At 39.9% G+C, this 12,279-nt stretch overlaps 1 long non-coding RNA gene across 2 annotated transcripts in view; it reads left to right on the forward strand.

The window, feature by feature from the left end:
• Positions 1–6,049: 6,049 nt before the first annotated feature.
• The window catches only part of LOC141370130 (uncharacterized), a 117,764-nt gene continuing 111,534 nt past the window's right edge, over positions 6,050–12,279 (forward strand). For both annotated transcript variants that reach the window (XR_012373893.1, XR_012373892.1), the window contains exon 1: positions 6,050–6,490. This is a non-coding gene — a long non-coding RNA (uncharacterized lncRNA). The remainder of the gene's footprint in view (positions 6,491–12,279) is intronic.

The following is a 12,279-nucleotide window of genomic DNA, read 5'->3' on the forward strand; positions in this document are numbered from 1 at the left end:
CCACCTACCCAGCATTCTGCATGTGGCAGGAGGTGACAGAAGGATGTGGTCACCGTCCCCAGCACCTCCTCTGTCCTTGGTGAGTCTGCATTATACATGTAACAGCAATTCAGCAAGGTTAAATAGATGAAACCAAATTGAAAATGGTTTTTACATTCCACCTCCCCTAATTGCTCAAAGCCAAACACTCCTTGGGAGCCATCGCCTTCTGCAAGTGGTATATATATGTATATATATATATATGTGTGTGTGTGTGTGTGTGTGTATATGTATATATATATACATATATGTATGAGCCCACTAACTTACACGTGTACGTCTGAAAGAGACATTTGGAAGAACAACAACAGGGGACATGGTGCTCAAGGGTACATATTCTCATGGGATTCTTGGTTAATTGCCTTATAAATTCTCAAACTAAACTAACGCTAATCACTCTTATTGACTCATGGACATTCATCTTCCACTCAAGGAGTAGATCCACTTAATTTAAACTAATTGAAAACTAAACAACGTAAAAAACCTGCCTAAAAATAAGGAACATAATTGTTAAATAATACGACTTAAAACTAGTTTTGGAAATTAGTTGTTGACTCCTAGAAAAAAAGGAAGCAGGACACCAGTTCACAAGTACACACGTTTCTGTGATGTGAAATCCATGGCACGGTTTATACATCTCCCTGACCCTTAGTTAACCAGACAATTATCAGAAAATCCTCCCTTGCACCCTGTTATTAGGAAAAATACTTCCATGAACGTAACTCTCTTCTTACTATGTCAAATAGAATGATTGTTTGAATATGTTATCTTTTAAAGCCATTAATGCATACTCAGCATAAAAGAAAAGCAATTTAAGAAAAGGCTGATCCCGAACTCCAAAGCGGTTAAGCCCTTGAAATCTGTAGAAGAAAACAAAGGTGAGGTTGAATTTATAGTTTTGGTTGGGAAATCAAATAAGAAGTTAAGGGTTACCATTAAAGTCAGCTATGTTGATTTTTTATGAGCTAAATCCCCCATGACCGCTTCAACAAGCATTTACTGAGTACCTTTTAGGGACAAGACCTTGTACTGGGATATTTTCAAGATGATATGATTCTTCGTGGAGATTTGAGACAGCAGTTAAATCTTATTCACAGAAGTGGGGTTTAAATAGTGCTTGAGCTTATATGTCAAGGCGTTTCTGCCTATGTTTGGTCCTCTTATCTGCAAATGTCCCTCTTGGAAGAAACAGTGCCAATCAAAGCTCCCAAAATGTTGGACATTAACATTAAAAAAAAAAGTGGGGGGGCTCTAGCAACAAAAATTTTCCAACTCCAATCAAGAGATAAACAAAATAGAGGGTATTATGCTAAGTGAAATAAGTCAGCCAGAGAAAGACAAATATCATATGATCTCACTTATATGTAAAATCTAAAAACCAAACCAAAACAAAACAAAAAACTGAACTCAGAAAAAAAGAAGTGATTGGTGGTTTCAGGCAATAGGAAGTGAGCAAAATGATTGAAGGTGGTCAAAAGATACAAACTTCCAGTTATCAAATAATTAAGTCATGGGGATGTTATACATAGCATGGTGATTATAGTTCATAACACTTATATTGTATATTTGGAAGCTGCTAAGAAAGTAGATCTCAAAAACGTTCACCACAAGAAAAAAGAATGTGTAACTCTGTATGGTAACGGATGCTAACCAGACTTACTGTGGTGCACCGTTTACCTGAAACTAACATAATGGTATCCATTAATTATCTCTCAAAAAAATCAACAAAATAAAAGATACTTGAGCTACCTTCTGAATCTTTTTGGATGACAAAGACCCACGAAGGCAGCAATTCAAGCTCTCACGAAGTTACGGGTGTTTTTGGTCTTGTTTTAATGCCAGTCTTTTTTTTTTTTTCTTTTTTTTATGTTCAGTTAGTTTTTGATGTAGTATTCGATGATTCGTTAGTTATGTAATGCCAGTCTTGAGGATGAATTCATGTATGTCATGGTTTGGAATGACTTGAATTTTCTTTAGCACTGAGCAGGTGAGCCTACCTACAAATGGCCATTATGTAGAAAGTACATGTGTGCATATACACACCTCACATGGGTATATGACGTATATCACAGGTTAAGCTTCTTCTGCTTTGCCCGATAGGGAGGGCTTTGGGGAGAAAAGGGATGGTGAGCTCTTCTCAGCAACGGAAAAGCCACCATTCTGGGAGAACAACCAGTAAATCAAGGAAAGAGTCCATTGCAATCAGGGAGGAACCAGGGCTGCTGGGGTTGGCAGGGAGCATAATCGTGGGGAGACTGGGCGCTTTGGCAGACCTTCAAATACTATGATTGGGATTTTTGAGGTTAAAATTAATGGTAGTGAGGAGCTATTGGATGATTTTGCAATGTGAGTGGGTTTACTTAATGGAGTTGATGTAAATGACCTCAGAGGGTGACAGTGATTATTCTTGTGCATATTCTTCTGACCCTCCAACAGTGGACGGGCTCTTGAATCTGATTGGGAGCTTGCAGACGGAAGGAGCTGGGGAGAGGCAAGTTATGATGGCACAATTTTCTATGGCTCTGGAGAGAATGGTCTCCTGAGACATCTCCCCAGTCAAGGTCCCTTGGAAAGATGTGACAAGAAGTGCTCAACGTGAGAACACGGGTATGCAAGTTATTTATGGCAGAGTCCCAGCTGCTGCCAGAATTCCCCTTCTTAAAATAACCAACAGGTGGGTGACCTGGCCTTTGCAAACACTGTGTCAAAGCATGTATAAGATACTTTGGGGCTTGCTTTCTCTGCTTGCTTAGATAGGGTTACATTTTTCTACTTACCAATTCACTTTAATTTTGGAATTCAGACGTCAAAGAAAACTACTCGTGCAGTGCTGTTCACATAGATCGTTGATAAATGCATACTGATTGGTTAGCAACTCTTGAAAGTAAATGTGTATGTGTGTGTATGCGCGCAGAGAGGATGGTGTTGAAGCAGTCCTTGGTCTACATGCATCAATATGATCATCTATTTATCTTGTTCTCGTTGCTTATTGACTTTTTCCCTGTAATGGGTGTGCCAAGTAGTTGCTGCTCACCTTCTTAAGAGAATGTAAAAAGTTCCCACATTTCCTCTCTGTCAGAGAAAATGAGGATGAATTTCCAGAAATCATTGTAATTAAAATCTATGTCCCTTGTACACGAGAAAGGAGAGTGGCATAGCATTTGTGTTCCCTCCTGTGGTCGTACCACTCACTATTGGAGCCAAGAGTTGGTGCTGGAGCTCAGGGCTGCTGGACCGGTCACCTTCCCCTCAGGTCTTTCTGCATGCCCTCCTAAATGCAGGGCAACAATGAAAGGGTTTGCCCCAGGTTCCAGTTCAACCAAAGGCCTTATCTACCAAAGGCTTTATCTATCCTGCTCGGGGCATGTCTCTGTCCTCTGTGGTTCCACTGAAGGCTCTAGCATTTGTTCCCCAGAGATGCCATTCAAATCTCAAGAGGTTCATAAAAACACAAAAATAACGTGTGGTAAGAAAACAGCTCCCCTAACTGGTTCCTCGGCATTCTTGCTTTGTGTTGACTCTAATGCATTTGGTTCAATCAGGGACACTGCTAGGCCATGAGAAAGGCAGACAGCGAAGGAAATAGGATTTCCAGAGGCAGGGAGCAGAAGCCCTCTAGTAAGGGTGGCACCCACACAGTGAGTGATGAATGATCTAAAGATGTGGTAGTAAATTTAAGGATGAATAAGGAAATCCTCTTTCCTCTGCAGAGACAAAGAACCAGAACAGAACTGTAAGAGAGCCTGGGGTCACTTTGGAGTATGAACAGCTTAAAGACAAATGGTACAATCTGGGGATTGTAGAGTAAGGTGAAGGAAAGAGAGAATCCCAGAGCCTGGGAATCAGAAAATTTGAATTCTGGTCTTGGGCTGCTTCCAGCCAGCTGTGGGTTCTTGGTCAAAATATTTTATCCTATCTGAGCCTCAATTTCCTCATTTCTGAAATATAGGCATGGGATCATGGGATCATGGGATCAAATGACTTCTAAAGTTCCTTTCATTTTTATAATGATATGCTTGAGAGAAGTTGTCATTTTGATTTGGCTCTATGAGGGTCATGTTTTTTAAAGCTGCATAACAAGGAAGGGTTGCAAGACGAAGTGTGCTTATCTATTTGAGAATTATTATTTACTTCAATCTTTCCCATTACCCCACTTGGCAAGGTTCACTAAGTTTGCCATGGGCAATGGACCTAGGCATTCCAATCTTGATATGCTAAGACATCTGATGGGGAGGGCTGGGCTTTGTCGAGCATCCCAGATTGGTTATCAGCCCATTCTTCAAGTGCCTGTGGGATGACAACAGAGAATACATGGTTATCATTCACTTGAGCCAGGCCCTTTTATGAGATTTCCAAGAAATGGTCAGAAGCCAAGAGTTTCACTGAAAAAAAATGGGTGGGCAATGAAATTTAGGCTTGGAAATATTCAAGGAGAACTACTTGTTGGACCTTAGACTTGAAAAGGTTAATTTAGGTATTCAAAAAACAATTCAATATAGAAGTATAAAACTGATAAGGACCATAAAACTCACCCCTTCTGCCTTTGTTTTTTGTTTTGTTTTGCAGAGGAGAAAGCTGAAGCTCAGAAAAGTTGAATGAATTCTCCAAAAAACATAATTGGTTAAGTAGATCTGCGGCTCCACTTAGGGCATTTGACTTCCAGTCCAATACTTTTTTCTCCTTTCCCAGTAGTTTCTTCTGGACAGAACTGACCCGATTTGTAGATGAGGACATCATTCTCCTAAGTAGTAGACATCAAAAACTACTCACTGCTCCTGGAGTCTCCCAAGAAGCTTGTCCCAAGATCTAAAAGCTTCCCACAGCACCCCAGGCTGCCCCATCAAAGCCCTCATCTCTATTTGGATGTCTATTCCCAAGTCAGTTGAATGAGGGTCCAGACCATGTTCCTCATGTTCTCTGCTGCATTTCCAGTTTCTGTACATTGCCTGGCACTTAGTCAACACTCCATAAGTATTTGTCGGATCAGTGATCAAAAGCTTGAAGAACACAGTGATGAATGAATGAAGAGGAACCCAAGATCTGTTCCACTAAAGTCATTCCTATAGTTTTGAATTGTTCCGTGTTCAAATGCAAAAAGACCCGGGTGATAATGATGTATGAAATCATTTGCACAGCATCTCAAATTGCTTTGAAGAGTCATGAGGTAAGAAAGCTTTAAGGCGAGACAGGAACAAGGGAGTCAGGGTGGAGGACAAGTGGAGGGCTCTGCCATATTTGTGTTTGGTGGAGCAAAGTGGTTCTCACTAGCAGTCCTACAGGAAGTGGTACCTAACCAATGCCTCAGTAATTCCCACTTTGCTTAAGGCTGGTGCTGCTTCCTATCTGTCATTCCACCATCCAGAATGGGTTTCTTCCTCGTGGATTATAATCACACAGATACAAAAGCACCGTGGCTGTATATATTTTCTCACTGGATATTAATTAAAATTTTTCAGAGAATCATCACATCTTTTGCCTTATTTAATCTCTCTGTGCCTTTGAGAAACCCAGGGCAGCTGACCTTGCCTCTATGACTGTCCAGAAAAATGAGGCAGGGAAAGTGGTCTCCAGGCTGGCAACTCTGTACTCTGACCACCATAGTTTCCTCCCATTAGTTAAGACCAGTGTTGAATTTTTTGAAAATATTTTATTTATTCTAGGCAAATGTGTGTGGGAAATGGTCTCCATTTTTCTTAATGAGGGCATTGACTCTAACAATCTTGCAAACACATCTTGCAGTCTAAAACCATTGCTATCTTAATGGATAACTCTCAATCTGGCTGACAACGGGCCTTCTGGAATTCCCCAGAGAGGCTGAAAAGAAGAGGAAAAGAGGAAAAGCCACATATTAGTTCTTGAAAGTATTCAATTATGAATGCTCCTTACTTGATATTTTCTACCTGAAATGAAACATTGTATCTTTACCAGGGAGATGAATAGTAAAAGAGTAACGGAATAGCCATGATAAATTTGTTGTGTGGTTTTATTATACTTCTGCAAGTCATTTCTTTCTCCTCTTTGTCTGCACTGACCTAGATACTTGTGACAGGTTTGTAGACTGCCATCATTTTATATAAACAAGTCGTTATTTTTAAATATTAAATCTAATGATCACTTTACCGCCAGTGAATCCCTTCTTCCCTCCAAATCATGCAATAGATGGAAGACAGAAAAACCTAGAAGATGGACAGAGTTGGAAACAGCTTTTCTTCGAAAACTTATTTTTCAAGATCAAAAATCAGAATCCAACCTTTTAAGGAACAGGCCCTGGATTTAATTTCCTTGCCTTTGTTCTTAGTTTTAATTTCCCCCCAAACTACACTTGATCTTCCAATGTTCTTCGTTCTTATTTAATGCCATTATTTTTGCACTTCTGTCATCCCTTTCATCTGGGAAATCACAAGGCCATCTGAAACTTTCTCTGATGAACTTCAGAGGGGTGCCGTAACAGGTAAGTCCTTTGATGACCTTCTTTTCAAAGTGTGTAGTGACAGCAGACTTTGCAATAATACAAATGACTTCTGGAGTCTGGGCTTAGGTGATTCTGTATAGTGGCTGGACTTGAATGGTTGGGGTGATCACATGAGGTGCAGGGATAGTGGATGCTCTGTGGGGGAGTTGATGAAGTTTTAGGTGCCTGCAATGGCACACCCCCCTCCTAAGGAAAAAAAAAATGGCCCTAAATCCTCTGTCTTGGTCTCGGTAGTTCTGACTTGCACAGGAAGCTTGGCCTAGGAAGTAAAATCAGTTATTGTGTTTACTCTGGACACAGCTGATTGGAATTGGACAAGGACAAGTGTCTTGGCCAATGTCACTAGGTTTGAGAGATACCTGCCACTTTATAAATAGGTGGTTGGCATCAAATAGCCAATAGAAGTATTTGACACTGAGATAATGTAATCAGATTATTTTGGGGGGAAATTTCAAGCTCAACAAGAACAAAAAAAGGACTGGTCACTTGAGCTTAGATTCATTTCCTAGGAACCCCAAGATATTATCTTGGTAGAATCTAAAATATGCCACAGAGCCCAGGATGAGAACTAAAACCCAAATTGGCAATGCAATGGAAAATTATCCTTCTACCCCACATTTCTATGGATGCTTTAAATCAATTTTCATGTTATATTGTTTTGTGATCTATGGGTGCATTGTCCTACAGCCTCAAAGAATTTGACTGGCAGGACTAGTTCTATTAAGAAAGAAGGAAAGAATACAATACTTTCACAAATTCAGGCTATGTGGGTATAAACCTGGGGCAGCCTACTGGTAAACCTGAGGTGCCCATAGCTCTTAGAGATGAAAGCAAGCTTGAAGAAATAAATTAGCAATGGATATGATGTTGTCGTATTATGCCATTTGAAAGAACGAAAATGTTTATGAGACAGAAAGGTGAGTAATATAAACACCTTTCCTCTTCAACATGAAAAAGTGATGTGTTCACTTTAAGAAGAAACAATATTATATTGCAATCCTTTATCAATGGGACAGGCGACTGGCATCTGTCCCCAGATCTATGACTGTCCTTGTCAAAGAACCTCTGATGAGGCAATCAGCCAATGGCAGAGCAGGAAATAAGATTAGAGAATTCTAGTTTCCAACTTCTCCTCTCACTTTCAGATGACTGCCTGTAATACCAGTATCTCAGAGCAAGAACATCCTAGGTTAATAATTGGGGTGAGGGGGACAGAAATGATGGAGGCATCACATTTTTCTCTCCCCAAGTCTAGATAATTTTTCATATTAGACAGCCAAGATGTTTCATTTCAGTTGCTCTACAGAAGTTAAATTAAAAGAACAGAATCTCAGTGGCTGCTGTCTGTTCTATAGGGATCAAGGGCAAGTGCTCCCTACAGATCACATCTATACTATTCCCTGATCCCACAAGAACACTCCAATGTCCCAAAGGGAAGGAGCCTCAACAGAGGGCAATCTGTATGATTCCTGGCACCACATTCTGATGCTGGATCCTCACATTATTTCTTGGCCTTCAGGGGCCAAGAGCTTGATTAGCATGGCTGACTCATACTTCCGAGTCAATGACAACACCTCCTTCAAGCAGGTGGGCTGGTATTATCCAGATGGTTTTTTTTTTTTTCCCTCCCCAGGAACATTTGCCAGATCATGGCACATGGTTCATCTTATGAGTCACTCCCCTTTACTCAGGGCTCAATGGCTTCTACAGACAATCTTGCCAGGCACCAGCTCTATGTGACCCCTCTGAGTAACACACCCTTCTGCCTGCTGGAGTTATCTATCCATCTATCTATCTATCATCTATCTATCTGTCTATCTATCTATCTATTTATCAATCTATTTTTGCTAGATATCATGGGTACCCTGTTTCCAGGGAGCTGCAGTAAAAGGGGACTTTCTGGAATTTCCTTGAAATAGACCTGACCACAAAGGGCTGGTTCAAGGTTAGAGATGAACAAGAATAATAACTTGGGCTTGGTTATGTGCCACCTTCTTTTAGATTTACTACTGAACCAGACAAAACAATGCAAAAGGAAACATACATGATTAATGATGCAGTGAGTGGACACAGCTCTTGCTATTGCCATGGGTTTTCATGGAGATCTCTGCAGTGGTCAGAGCCACCCCTGAGAAAAGGAAATTGTTGGATCAAGGATGCCAGAGCTGTGGGCTCCTTAGGCTGAAGCATGTAGCTAAAGCCACATCTGTACCCAAGGGTCTACCTATAACCATATAAGGATATATTCACAGCATCACACAATCATACATTTCTGAGTTATATTCTTAGTGTGTCATTGGGCTCCTGCAGTGCTGAAAGTAGAATACCCTAAATTCTTTGCTTGAGTACTAGTGTCTGACTTCCTGCCAAGGGAAAAACATAATACAAAATTTGGCTAAGCATCAGAGGACATATGTTCTAGTCCTGGCTCTGCCCCTAACTAACCTTACACAAATCACATAACCTCTCTCTCTCATATTTTCTTATCTGTAAAGGGAACATTAGGTGGGCTCTCCAATTCTTTTGAGGCTTGAAATTCTACGAGTCTGATCCAGTGTCTCCCCCAGATGTGTAAGTGGTAGGATTGTATCATACAGACTTCTTGGCCAGATGTAGGAAATGGATACTGTATTTTTGAAATAAATCATAAAATTGACACAAAAAACAAGAAGCATAAGCAAGTGGTAATGAATTTTAAGTATCAAGACACAAGCTCTAAATCTCATTCAGCAGAAAAGCAGAGCATCTGAGAAATTCTAGACTGACTGCTGATCATTTCATGTTCTCGAAAGTAAGGGAGGAGGGAATCCAGATCTTTTTTAGATTTAGAGAAATTTACTGGCAAAATGAACATGATGGGACGTTTAAGAGAAAATGAATTCTTAGTAACCACTGTGAAGAAGGTGAAATATGGTCAAATGAAAGACAAATTTTAAAATATCTAAGAAACATATTAAGATATGTCAACCACATGAGATACTAAAGGGAGCTAACAATTCAACAGTTTCAGGGTATTCTGGGATATTTCCACCTGATCATGCAATTACAATAGTCACCAAGTATTAAGAAAAGGAAGAGAGAAACAGGAAATGATTGTGACTACCAGGCTATTCCCAGAATAATTCCAATTTAATAAAATATGTGTGATCCTGGAAATAGTAACATAAAATCTATAACCTATCGCTGTTCTCAGTAAATGTCCAACTAGCTGTCCAATTAGTTGAGGATAGTTAACTAAGGACAGTCCCTTTAGAATCTTGTTTCTCACCCCCATTCCCTTCAGTCAATTGCCAAGATCTTCCCATTCCTAAATGTATCCCATTGCTAAGTGTGTCTCATTTTTATCCCCACTGCCAGTATCTTAATTCAGCTTTTCACTACATGCCTCTTAGGTTACTGTAGGGGTCTCCTCACTTGTAGCCTTATACCATACTCTAATCACCTTCTAGAAAGATCTATTTAACCCACAGATTTAATTATAGCACCTTCCTACTTGAAACTAGTCATCAGATCTCCACTGTGTACAGAAGAATTTCAAAGTCCAAAGCCTGGCATAAAAAATTATTCTTTGGCTTTATTTCTAGGCATGCTCATTCAAAAGGGCCCTCCAGCTAAAAGTTCCAGTGCCTAACACATAGTAGGTGTTTAATAAGTACATGTTGAACGGAGGAATGGATTTGTGTGAGGGTTTCGATATTTGAGCTAAGCAAAGGGCACATACAGCTGTCTTATGAGCAATAAGCAGGTCTGCTAGCCTAGGGGAAGAATGTACCAGGAGATGGAGAAAGAGTTTACTGAAGAATAATTGGAACCCATTGCCACTGTTCTTTGGGGAATAACCTGTGAAGCATAGAAAAAATTACCAGGAAATCAGAGGAGGTAAGTATCGTAGTTTTTAATATCGACTGCTTAGACTAAAGTCAGTTTCAAAGTAATTATAATTGGGAATATCTTGTGAAGATTTAGTAAAAGGAAGTGGTTTTCACCAGAAACTGCACTAATCTCACTTCTTGTTGGGCAGGTTAACTTATCTGGTGAACGAGGATAATGAGATAAGTCACCACAAACTAGATTTTAGTGATGAATTTTACAGAGTCCACGGCTCCATTCTGGAGTGAGGTAGACACATAAAAACGAGATGGCATTGCCATTAGACCAGTTATCTTGATGCCCGTTAGTTGAAATGAAAGTAGGTTCCTAGTGACCTGCTGTAGAATTTTGTCCTCAGCCCCGTCTTATTCGATAGTTTATCCAACACTTGAATGAAAATCCTGAAAGCACACTGGCTGAATTCATGGATGACCTCCGTAATGTCAAAATACTTTGTGAGCAAATATAAGGATTCTGAGAGGACTCAGCAATAGGGAAAAATGAGATCGATATTGCAAAATTAAATTTAATAAGAATATAAGGATTTTATATTCTTATTAATGATGTATAATGATATGTAATGATATCTTATATCATTCTTCCACAATAGCATCTGTGCATAGGGAAACTTGTGGCTGCCCATATAATCTGAGTTAACAGAGTGATCTAAGACTTCCTTAAAGGAAGTAAAGAATATAGAATGAAGGAAAAGATAGTCCTCCTTTCAGCATGCTGGTAGATCACACCTAGAATACTGCTTTTAGCTCACATTGACATCAAATGTTCAAGATGGGTAGAGGTGGAGGAGAACAAAAGGAATTTTTTTTCAATTTTATTTAAATTTGATTAATTAACATATAGTGTATTATTAGTTTCAGAGGTAGAGGTCAGTGATTCATCAGTAGTATATAACACCCAGTGCTCATTACATCACGTGCCCTCTTTAATGCCCATCACCCAGTTACCCCATCTCCCCATGGAACCTCCCCTCTAGCAACCTTCAGTTTGTTTCCTATGATTAAGAATCTCCTATGGTTTGTCTCCCTCTCTGGTTTCATCTTGTTTTATTTTTCCCTCCCTTCTTGTATGCTCCTCTGTTTTGTTTCTTAAATTCCACATGTGAGTGAAGCCATATGATAATTGTCTTTCTCTGATTGACTTACTTCACTTAGCATAATACCCTCTAGCTCCACACATGGCATTGTAAATGGCAAGATTTCATTTTTTTGATGGCTTAGTAATATTCCAGTGTGTGTGTGTGTGTGTGTGTGTGTGTGTGTGTGTACACACCACATCTTCTTTATCCATTCATCTGTTGATGGACCTCTGGGTTCTTTCCATAGTTTGGCTATTGTGGACATTGCTGCTATAAACATTGGGGTACAGATGTCCCTTCGGATCACTACATTTGTATCTTTGGGTAAATACCTAGAGAGTACAGTTGTTTTGGTTGTAGGGTACCTAGAAATCCTGAGGCTGCCATGAGCCCAGGCTACCTTGTTGGAGATGCTTGAGTCAGTGCGTTTTTCCCAGGCTAGGTGACAGCACCAATAGGCAAATATGGAGTAAGGCCATCTTAGACCAAGCAGTCCCTAGACTATCTCCCACTGACCAAAGGTGAATGAGCGAGCTCAGACAATACCAGCAGAACTGCTCTGCTAAGCCCAGTCCAAATTCCTTGTTAACTGATAAATACTTGTTTTAGACCACAGCAAATAACTGCCCGGATGAAAACAATCACCAAAAACATGAGCACACAAAAATGTGCTACACCTTTGGCTTTCCTGCAGAAACGTTTCCCACTAACAACAGAGACAGCTTTAAACTGTTGATTCCCAGATCTTTAGGTGGTATTATTATTATTCCTGATATTAATAACTCCACATTGCAGAGCACAT

This window comes from Callorhinus ursinus, unplaced genomic scaffold (genome assembly GCF_003265705.2).
Source record: "Callorhinus ursinus isolate GAN/ISIS: 27379988/994484 unplaced genomic scaffold, GSC_fseal_2.0 scaffold26, whole genome shotgun sequence".
In the NCBI taxonomy this organism is placed as follows: Eukaryota; Metazoa; Chordata; class Mammalia; order Carnivora; family Otariidae; genus Callorhinus; species Callorhinus ursinus.